General features: G+C 40.3%; 2 long non-coding RNA genes across 2 annotated transcripts; one reads left to right on the top strand and one right to left on the bottom strand.

Moving 5' to 3' along the window:
- The first annotated feature begins 1,710 nt into the window (after positions 1 to 1,710).
- Positions 1,711 to 5,352, top strand: LOC113487182. The gene is made up of 3 exons (XR_003399743.1): positions 1,711 to 2,379; positions 4,745 to 4,858; positions 5,163 to 5,352. It is a non-coding gene; the product is annotated as an uncharacterized LOC113487182 (long non-coding RNA).
- On the bottom strand, positions 2,419 to 7,936 carry LOC113487179. Its single transcript, XR_003399741.1, has 3 exons — positions 7,624 to 7,936; positions 4,717 to 4,808; positions 2,419 to 2,570 (listed from the first exon to the last, which is right to left on the bottom strand). It is a non-coding gene; the product is annotated as an uncharacterized LOC113487179 (long non-coding RNA).
- Positions 7,937 to 11,445: the final 3,509 nt, after the last annotated feature.

Below are 11,445 nucleotides of genomic sequence, written 5' to 3'. Positions count from 1 at the left end.
CCTTCCCGCGCGCGCGCCACCGCCCCGCCCCTCCCCCGCGCCGCCGCCGCCATTTCGCCGCGCTCCAACAAAGGGCCCGGCCGGGGCGGAGTTGGGGTTCGCTGTTGTGGTGTTCTGGTCAGTCGATGTTTCCACCTGGGGGAGGTCACAGTGGGGTAACATGCCCCGTAGCATTGACCTTTCTTTTAGGAATAACTAAGGAGCTTTGAAGGGTTTCGATATACCGGTTTAGCAGCTTTATTTTTTCAGGAGATGGTGTTTGCTGGGGGTGGGGTGTCTGTTGCATCACCAGCGTTACAGTGGCTGCAGCAGTGTCTCCCGTGAGGCACGACTGGTAGAAAGCCCTCAAATACTCCACGTGCGCACACGGTCTTAATTTTTCTGTCTGACTTAGTATGTAAATTTACCTAGAAATATATTTGAGGTTATTTTAATTTGTTCCCAGAAGATCATCAAGTTAATGCTATTCAAATCATTTGCTATTTATGACCCTTTTCTTTTAAATAGGCTTTCCTTAGTTAATTATATTTGTGAAAAAGACACTATTTTTTTGCGTTTGGTTGGTGAGGTATTTCTCATTTTGTTTGCTTCCCCCCCTCAATATTTTCCATGTTTTCTAATGGGTCCCTAGTACTACAATGCTTCCTGGTATGAAAATTGTTTTCTTGGCAGTTTCACAGCCCTTTCCCTTTGAGCTGTTACATTTTTGTTCCATTTGTCCTTTTTATTCCTTTTTTTTTTTTTTTTTTTTTTTGAAATAATTTTCCCTCTTTGCCCCTTTGGAAGGGGATTGTTTGGGGATTTTTTTTTCTGTCTCTCAGTAGCCTTCTAGTATGTATGTTATTTAATTAAGCTTGTTTGACCACCATTTTGATAACTATTTTAATGTGTAGATGGAGAGCTTTGTAGTGTTTATATCAGCCAATTCAGTTCTGCAAAAATAGCATATCAACCTTTATGGTGGTGTTGGCACAGATGAAGTTCCTTAGTTTATATTAGAATCACTGCACTTCTGCACAGTATTTGTCAGTTTTCTTACTGTTTGAGGGAAAAAAAAAAAAAGAGTTTATATTCAGCCTCTTTTTCTCCCTCATTTACAGGTTATGGAACGAATAGTATACAACAGAAATCTCAGTAAAGCTTCTGCTTAACTATAAAGTGTACTCTTTCCTGCCTATTAATTATCTCACTTCTTAATATCATAGACATTTTCCCTGGCAGTGATTAGTATGTTTTTTCCTCTGTCTAGATTCAAATGGCCTCCTTTGTTCTCATCAGGTCTGCTGAAGAAATTATTTTTTCCTTCTCATCTGTTACATTTTGTTTCAAACAATTGTTTGCATATCTTTTCTGTAGGTTTGCTTTCATTTCACCTCGTGATTTCAAATACTTTAGGTGTTAATATTCTTGTAGACTATCCACTGAAACAATTTAATTCTCTTTATGTGGTTTACTGGGTATAGGTATTCTACCTTGCAAACAGCTTTATTCAACTCTTAATGCCTACTTACTGGGGTTGAATGTTGATTGGCACTTTGTCAAGAGCTTGCAATCTCTTTTAGCATCCATTTCAAACTCTTTTTTTGTTCATGATATCTATTTTTGTGGCATTTATTATATGGTTAATACTTTTTCCCATGAAATTTAAGCTTTGCTTATTTTTGCATCATACTTTTTTAATCCTCTTTAATATAAGATTTTCTTAAATAACCATTTTTTTCATCCTTATCCAAGGTTTGTTACTTCTTAAGAGTGACAACTCAGCAGAACCATCAAAACAGCTAGCAATGTATTTCGTTTCTGACCGAAGCAATATCTTAACTTCAAAAGGGATAAAAACCACAGATAGTCTAAGGCATGATTTTTTACTATGGTTATACACAGAATCTTTATAGATGTGATAGTAATGTACATAGAAAGATTGCTGTATTACAGAATACTTGGGTGTGGAAATATTATTCTATATTTCATGACTGTTAAAGTCAAATTATGCTTACCTAATTTTACCTTTTCCACACAGTCAGTTTCATTTTCTTGGTTTTATTTTGGTGTAATGTATGTTTGTGGTATCTTTCTAAACATTTCACTGGCAGCTCTAGGTATAAAATAATAGTCTATATATAATTATTGAAGTGTTGAGCACTTCTGAAAATAGACAAAATTAAATCAAAAGAAGGGACATACATGCTCTTTACTGGAGCTCTAACCTTTCAGTGTTTCAGAAAAGGAAGAAGCAGCTCAGAACAATCTGCATTGACTGAATTCTGGACTAATACTTCATTTCCTAAGATGACATCTTGGTTTCATATTTTATAGCCAGTGTTCATCTTTCATTCCTGGTGGTTCATTTACATGGATTTTGTTCCTAAGAATCAACAAGTGAGCATATGACCTACCCATTAATAATTTTTTTTTTTTTTTTTTTTTTTTTTTTTACAATTCAGCTTTTTCCATCAATCAAGACAGTATGGGGAGGGTGAAAGGTTCTGTTTTCCTCTTCCTGATCAGTCAGCATTAGTTGGAAGAGCCTTGAGCTCTCTCCTGTGATGTGTGAAGGCAGCAAGGGCACACTGGAGTTAAGGAATAAGTTGGATGAGGGCACAAAGAAGTGAGGAAACAACTCTGTTCCTCTTTCTACTCTAGGCATGTCACAGCAGATCTTAGTGCTTTTATTCCTTTCTGCATCAGCTTTCAATATCCCATCCTGACATTCCTGCTAATACTTCTGGCCTTGCCAAAAGACAATTACCCCCTTGAGGAGGCTGTTGAGTAATGTGAATTTCAAAAATTGTTTTCTCTTCAGTGATCTACTTTTCTTTGGGGTTTTGAAGAAAACTCTGTAGTTTTCTGTAGGACCTGTTGATCTGTCAGTAGATCTGCCTGCACATGTATTTTTAGTTCAGTAGGACAATTAATATCAACTTAAAAATTGTCGCATCTTTTTTTTTTAAACCAGCTAAAACTATTGTGATAGAAATGTTGAAATTTGGAGACACAGATTTGCTTCACCTCTTAAAGCAGAAACTTGTGTTAAAGGTGCTGTTTTACTTAGTTGAAAAATTTGTGAGGGAAAGGAATAAAAATGCATCATCTTCCTAGGGAAATGTAAATGTTCTCAGAGCATAATCACATGAAATGTAGAAGTCCAACTAGAAAGGATATGGATTTTTGCCTAGAGTGACAATCAACATGATGAAAATATTACAGAAGTTGTGTAATTTCATGAAAAAATAAATTATTGCTGTTACACAACAACTTTGTTAATTACTGTGGGAGACATCAGCCTGTCAGCCTTACACAGCTTCTGAGAAACAGATAGGCTTTGATGAAAAACAGGCCTTGGATAAGAAACTGCTGAGTTGTGCCAAGGTGGCAGGGAACAGCAACGGACAGCTGCAACACTGAACTGTAGAAAAGTACTAAACTGTGAGAAGTTACCGCTGCGTGAACAGTGCGTGAGCAAGAAAGTGATTGGTCTGCACAGCGCGTGTTAGAGTGGCCTTATGCTGATAGGGGAAAGGATTGATATCTGTTTAATTGCTGATTTGCTAATTATGAAGTAAGAGCTTTGGCGAGAGCGTAAGTATGTACTATTGAAATAATAAAGAGTCTTTCCTTCTGCACTTCAATGGAGAGTCTGTGCCTCAGTTGCCACAAATTACAACACAAGCAAAATGAATACTCTATGCATCCTACTTGTATGGAGACTCCAGTCTGTCAGTCTCTGCATAGGCTGTCTGCCAGAAACTGAAGACAGGTCCATTGGCATGACTGGTGTTTATCCCTCAATATCATAGTATAGTTTGGCTTGGAAGAGACCTTAATGATCATCTAGTTCCAACTCCCTGCCATGGGCAGGGACACTTTCCACTAGCTCAGGTTGCTCAAAGCCCCATCCAACCTGGCCTTGAACACTGCCAGGGAGGGGGCATCCACAACTTCCCTGGGCAACCTGTTCCAGTGTCTCACCACCCTCACAATAGAGAATTTCTTCCTTATATCTAATCTAAATCTTCCCTCTTCCAGTTTAAACCTGTAACCCCTCATCCTATCCTTACACTCCCTGAGTCTGTCCTCATCTTTCCTGTAGGCCCCCTTTAAGTACTGGAAGGCTGCTATAAGGTTTCCTCAGAGCCTTCTCCAGGCTGAACAACCCCAACTCTCTCAGCCTGTCCTCATAAGGGAGGTGCTCCAGCTCCCTGATCATCTTCATGGCCTCCTCTTGACCTGCTGGTCACGTTTTTCTTGATACAGCCCAGGATATGGTTGGCTTTCTGGGCTGCAAGCACACATTGTTGGCTCATAGTCAGTTTTCCATATATAAAGGAAAATCCCACATTTTGCACCTGACAGCTCATGGTGCTCCTAAATTACTGCTGGACTATCTGAGTTTTGGTCAGCTCAGCCCTCGTTTTCATTTTCATGAACTAACCTGATGGACCTGGACATGGACTGACTGCTCCTCATGGGTCTGTCTGCCCCAGGGCACAGCAAGGTTTCTTCTCAGTTGTGCATTTGCTTCTGGGCTCTACTTCCAACTGTGTGCTAAAGGTCACAGTTGGTGCATTCAAAGTCTCTTTCCTCCAGATGAAAGCTGGAAATTGGTATGGATCATGGCAGCTCCTACCCTAGGAACAGTGGGGTCCATCTCAAACAGAGTTTTATAAACCTCACAAAAATATTTACTTATTAATTACTGACACTTAAAAATGTTACCTTTTCATGCATTGATGTGTTTATTTAGTAACCCTCAGTACCCCTTGCTGGTTATTCCCAAACTTGCAGAGACGGACAAGGGATAGCTTGGTCTGAAAGCAAAAAGAAAGCACATAGGAGAAAGTTAAAAGTCCTTTATGAGGTAATAGCCTATTTTTTCTCCCATTTTTCAATGTCTAGTAATTAAATATTAAACATTATCTTGATGATTATCCTATGCTGCTGTTGTTCTGTATAATACTATGCTTTTACACCTCCAGCATGTTATATGTGCATGCATACACACGCACTCATCAGTATGAAATTTTCTGTTTAAATGCCCCCCCTACCTAAAAAAGCATTAGAGCTGCTCTGATGCAGCTGTAAGGTCCTTCAGCAGTTAGCAGTCCATATGTACACAGTAAGTGCCTAGGACTATCAGCTAATAGGAAATTCTCTGCCTGTAGACACATGTGGACTTGGACTTCTGGATCATAATGGATGATGGCAAATCAAACCATCTTTCTGGTGATAATCAAGATCTCCATTTGCCTGACCTGCAACAGTGCTCCTACCATAAGCTTTATAGTATATGCATCTTGGACTCTACAAGCTTTAGGTGTTTTGGATGTCACTAAATGAAAATAAATTTCAGCCTCCTAATATTTTCACTTTCTTTTTGTGGTGGTTTGACCACGGCTAAATGTCAGTTACCCACCAAGTTGCTCTATCATTCCTCCTACCTTTCCCCTTGTTTTCTCACCAGGGCAAAGTGGGGAAAGAAAATAAGATAGACCAACCCTTGTGGGTCAAACAAAAGTGGTTTTAATATAAGCAAAGCGAAGCAAATATCTGCGTGCGGAAGCAAAAAAAAATCAAACAGATTTATTCTCTCCTTCCCATGAAGAGGCGATGTCGGGCCTTCTCAGAATCAGGGCTCACATACGCGTAGTACCCTTCCTCCTTTCTCCCAGCTTTGTACTGAGCAAACGTCACATGGTCTGGAATATCCCTTTGGTCAGTTCGGGTCGGCTGTCCTGGTTGTGTCCCCTCCCAAGATCTTGCCCACCCCGTCCTGCTGTAGGGGGAAAATATCAGAAAGAGTCTTGGTGCTGTGTAAGCACCACTCGGCAGCAGCCACAACACCAGGGTGCTATCAACACCCTGCCAGCTCCCAACATAAAACGCAGCACCGTGAGGGATGCTATAGGGGAAACCAGTTCCAGCTCAGCCAGACTCAGTACTCTTTTGACCATAGTTTTCAGTTTCACTGCCTGTTCTTCTGTCCTGGCTCCCTGACTCAGTCTTCAGACATGTCTTGCCACAATATTCCACCTTCAGTGCACCCTTACAGTTGATCCTAATAAAAAAATTCTCATGAACCTGAAAATAATGAATAACTAAACAAATAATTTGTTCAGTGCTCAGAGACACTAAAATGAAAAGAATGTGTATGTCAAGAATCACCAGAAGAGGAATAGAGAACAAAACAGAGGATATTGTATCTGTGTAGCACTGTATGGAATAGCTGCACCTAGAGTACCGTGTACATTTCTGGCCTCTAAATCAAAAAAGATGTGGTGCAACTGGAAAAGAAAGTTTTGAGAAAAGTGAAAAAAAAATATTTAAGGCCTAAAACCAGCTTTGCTCCTAAAGGTACTAGGACAGAGACAACTAATGGGTGAAGATGTTCTGACTTCTTTAATATCTATAAGGTCTTTAATATCTATAAGCTCAGTGGCTAAATCTGTCAAGTTCAGCAGGGTCCAATCTAATTATATAGTTAGTTAGCAACCAGAAGGTTACAGGGGCCAGAAGAGCTTCCTAAATATTGTAAATGTAAATAAGTAAATGGGCTCCTTATCTCTATGGATTTTTTCCAAATGAAAGAAATGAGCTGGTGGTGATGAACCACCTCGTTCTATAGAAATCAGTTGTGAAGAACACAGGTGCTTGCATAACTGTGAGCATTTCCTAACACTGGTATTAAATAGTTCCCATCTCTTAAAGCATCCTACACTGATCCCTGGTGGTATCAACTACCAGTCAATTACATGCACTTATTGAGGATCAGTTTTGTTTTTCTCACAAGGTCAAAAAACCCTCCAACAAACAACCACCAAAACCAACCAAACAAAAAAACTCCTATTCATTTAAGGATTTTTTTTGTGTGTGTGTGTGTTTTCTTTTGTTTAGTGTTGTGGGTGTGGTTTGTTTTTTTTTTTTTTCCCCCAGGGATTACAAGTTACTTAGCATCCTTGTTTATACAGATATTTCTCTAATTCTCTCACAGACTACTTGTGGAGGCAACAGAGGAATTTCCATGGCAGGAAAAAGCTGCAGTGTCTGTATAAAGATGGAAGGACTTAGTTTCGATTTGAAATCCCTCCTCACATGACAAGAGTAATATGCAGAGGCCTGAAGTAATTGATTTCTTAAAGAAGTGATATGTAGAAATGCCTCCTGGAGACAAAAAACTTATATCTGCAGTCTAGTTAGTATGATAGGGTTGCTTCTGTACCATGCAGTCACATGTTTTCTAGGACAGAATGAACAAGGGAAAAAATGCTCTAATAATAACGGACTCCTTACAGAAGTAATTTATCATGCAGGGTGGTTGCTCTCTTAACCGTGAAGTCTGCAGAATCAAAATAATATTTTCTAGCAGAGCAAGCTGGAACCCCGACTGCCCCTTGTTTTGTGTGGAGTGGTTTTTTTTTTTGTTGTTGGGTTTTGGTTGTTAGTGGGTTTTTTGTGTGTGTGTGTGTGGTGATGGGTTTTTTTTTGTTTGTTTGTTTGTTTTACCCTGGGCAACAGCCGCACTATAAATGAAGCGCAGTTAAAATAAAACCAACAGTCGATACAAGAAACATTAGAGCTACGCAAAACGCAGGCTGGTTTTAACAGCAGCCAGGGCGGGGTGCTCACCAGCAGATTTAGCTTCCTTGCCCGCGGATTAACGACGTGAAACGGCTCGTGGAGGAGAAGGGAAGGAAGGGGGTGGCGGAGAAGGCAACCGAAAGGACATGGAGGGCGAGGAGGAGCAAGGGAGGAGGAGAAGGAGAAAGAGGTGGAGGAGGAAGGGAATAAGAGACTGGGGCGGAGTGAATCTGTTTCCCAGGCAGGATTGGTCAGAAATTGCTGCAGCCTGGGCTCAGCGGCACCGGGCGGGCGGTGCCTGGGGCCACCCCTCTCCGCCACCGTCCTCGGCCTGAACCGGTTTACAGCGATGGGGGAAACGCCGCAAACTGATTCTCCCCCCGCCGTCACTTAGCTGTGCTACAGTAATATTGGGGATACTCTCGAAAGATTCAAAGAGAAAGACAGAAGGATTTAGCCATGGATTACGGCAATCTGCTTTTCTGTTAATAGTGGATCCACTCAAAGCATTTATTGTTACCTGCAAATGCAGGTTTCTGTTGCGTTTCTGAAGTCAGTTAGTGCAATTTGCTTTCAGACTGTCATTCAAATTTCCTGAATGTCAGCTTCAGCGCCTCTGAAATGGTGTGGAGACGTGAGTTTCTTTCATGTTTACCAAAGTCTAAATTGATCCTGTACTGTGCACCTGAGAGAAATAAACAATAATATCAATAACTTTTTTCTAAAAAACTTCCATCTGGTGCCTAAGCAAGTCTGTTTACAAGTGATTATGAAAAGTAAACAAATACTGATATTATTCAAAGGTTTCTATACATTACACCAGAATTGTAAGATATTCCTAAGTTATCATACTTTGATTTGCCATGTATGGTTGCAGAAAAGTACTAAAGGAACTAAAAATTTGGGTGAAGGTATCTGAGTAATTTATTAAAAGACCTATAAATGTTTAATCTTTGCGTAGATTGTGTCACATAAATGTTCAGATGAGTTTTACAAAGAGAAGCCCACAGTCTCATGGGGATACCCTTGGTAGCAGGCAATTAATTCCATTCATTTTTGTTGGCCTAGGCAAAGGTAAATATGTTAGGCTAATGCAACGCCTCCTGAAAGGCAAGGGGAAAACATTTAAAAAAGTTAAAATCACACCTTCCTCTAAGACTGAGGAAGACTGCTTAGTACCAAGGGAGTTCAAACTATCCTCTCCGCAGTGAGGTGATCAGAGAGCAACCAAGCATAATGTTTTTCAAGAAAAATATGAATAAGACTTTTTGAAGGATAAGAATATTCAAGGACTTTTCCATACACTATTTTCACAAAGAGAAAGTCAACTGAAAAGTGAATGTTCTGTTATTACTTCATGTTTTTTACTTGTTTGTCTGAATACTTGGGAATGTTTGTGCAACTGAGCACAATTTTTTAATATTATCTTGAATATTATATTCTAGTTCTTTATGGAAAAACAGAACTATTAAGTAACTACACATTGAATAACATTCTTTGGGAGCAAGCTATATGAGAAATCACACTACCTATGCTACAGCTAGTACTTTAAAGCATAAGGATATATTTTCTGTGGACTTAAAAGTAAAAAATAATTTAGGTCATCTATGATACAAAACTTTTTTTCATGACCAACAGCATCTGTGATGGACTGTTCTTACCTCTAAAGCCTTTCTCCTTTATGAGAATTTAGGCTGTCTGAAGTGGAAAGGTGGAAAGAAATTTGGGAAGGTATCCAGATTAATTAGAAATTCTGGATCTGTGATGAAATAAAGTACTTCTCTCCTCTGTCACATAAGTAAATAGGTGATATAATCCATTTCTTTCTCCTATTTTAACATACACAAAACTTGTATTTAACTATGGTATGCAGATGGAAAATCTGTTCATTTATAACGAGCATAGTTACCTGAGGTAGAAGAATAGATTACCTTTCTACATTAAATGTGAATCTTTAGTCAGGAGAAACAAGGATATGCGGTAATTGTAGGAAAATATTCCATTCGTATTTTAGCTGAAGGAAAAGAGGATTTGGTATAGACTTTCCCTGTACTAATAAAAATATGCTAAAGAACATTATGAAAACAATCTTGGTGGCATTAAAACCAGAATATTAGTCATAAACTGCTATATAAGGAAACAGAGCTCATTACATGCATCATCTCAGGGGGAAACATGTCGAGAAAGGTGGAGAAGAAAATGGTAAATTTTATGAATTACCATTACTGACTGCAAGTAGTTTCTAATGAAGAAGATAATAGAAAAACTGCCACAACTTTAGACCGCATTTCAATCTACCCATATCTCATTTGAAAAGAAAAAAAAAAAGGTAGAATACTTGTATTTAAGTGATTTTTCAAACATCAGTAGGAAAAAAAAAAAAAACAAAAAACCAAACTACAAAACCCCTCCTTCCCTAATTTCCAAAAGAAGAACAGAGAGACTTCCCTCTCAGGCACTTCAGTATGGGCATTCCTCTTGAGAGAGAGAGAAATGCTCCCTCCTCACACCATTTTCGATTAACACATTGCCACAGTGACTCACTCCTCTGCCTCCTGAGGCAGAACAATACAAAAAGCAGAGTTTTCGTGCCTTAGTTCTTAAGGGGCACTGTTAAAGAACAAAGAAAACAACCCCCAGCCCTCAGGCGGCCTCATTAAGAGGCTCCACGTGGCACACTCCGGTTCAGGCAGTTTTGTTTTCTTCCTAGTAAAACACAATTGAATGAAAAAAGAAATAAAAGCATGTTTTATCTATATCTGCATAAAAAAAAAACAACAAAAAACCCAGAGGGACTGAGGTGTCCCCTACAGTGGAGGGAAAAAATAAAATCTGTTCTGAGGAAATAGAAAGGGAAGAAATGCCTTCCCTGTGTTCCTATGGGACAAACTCCCCAACACACCAATGGCAGAGAGGCTTCTCCCTATAAGCACCGGCTTCTTGCAAATTATCATTATTTATATCCCCCTGACACCCTCCACCAGTTTTTGAAAGCTGTTTCTGACCATGTTGGAGACTGCCCACCCCCAAGAAGCTGAAGGTGGTGATGGGTGGCTGCAAAGGCCATAGCCCCAGCATCGCTGAGCTGATCACAGAGGCTGTCTGCCTCCATGGAGTGCAAGGGAATCCAGTGCTCAAGCAGGCCAAGACAGCCACGAGGAGCCCCAAGAAGCTGGCAGCTGCCGTGGCTAAGAGCCCCAAGCTAAGGCCAACAAGCCCAAAAAGGCAGCATGAAAGAACATGGTCAAACCAAAGAAGGTTACAGTCAGGAGGAAATACCATAAGAGGAAAGGAAACTTTTGCAGAAAAACCCAACGGTGCTTTTAAACGACACACTGTCAAAATGAAAAAGAACAGAAATGTCGGTTCAAGTCTGAACAGGTATATGATGATCCTCTACTGCATGTATGCCTGGCTTCCAGTAGTTTCTGTACATGCTATGGAAAAGTACACTTGAGTCTATTTTCTTTTAGTTTGCAGTCCTCCGTTACCATTTCCACAACCAGCCCCTGTCACTTAGATTAGTTAATGCTGCGCTTTAGAAACCATCCTGGGTTCATTATGGGAAGCATTAGAGTGAAGTACTTCATATTCTCCCACTATTGCCTGAAAGCCATAAATTACAAACATGAAAAAAACCCGTCCTCGTGAGTCAGAAAAACAAATCAGCCGCTACGCACAGGGTATTAGGACGCGTTTTCCACCCGTAAAATAAGGGCATTCGCGGGTGCGGCAGGAGGAGGACAGACTCCATCCCGCGCCGGGTTTGAAAACCGCGCGCACGCCCCGGATTGGCCGGCGGCAGCCCCGCCCCTCGCCGGAGGCAAGGAGAGCCCGCCCCCTCCCCCGCCGTAGCCCACTCCGCCGGGA

This window comes from Athene cunicularia, assembly GCF_003259725.1.
Source record: "Athene cunicularia isolate RWA chromosome 1 unlocalized genomic scaffold, athCun1 chr1_part2, whole genome shotgun sequence".
NCBI classification, from domain to species: Eukaryota; Metazoa; Chordata; class Aves; order Strigiformes; family Strigidae; genus Athene; species Athene cunicularia.
This window is presented reverse-complemented; position numbering and strand designations above follow the sequence as displayed.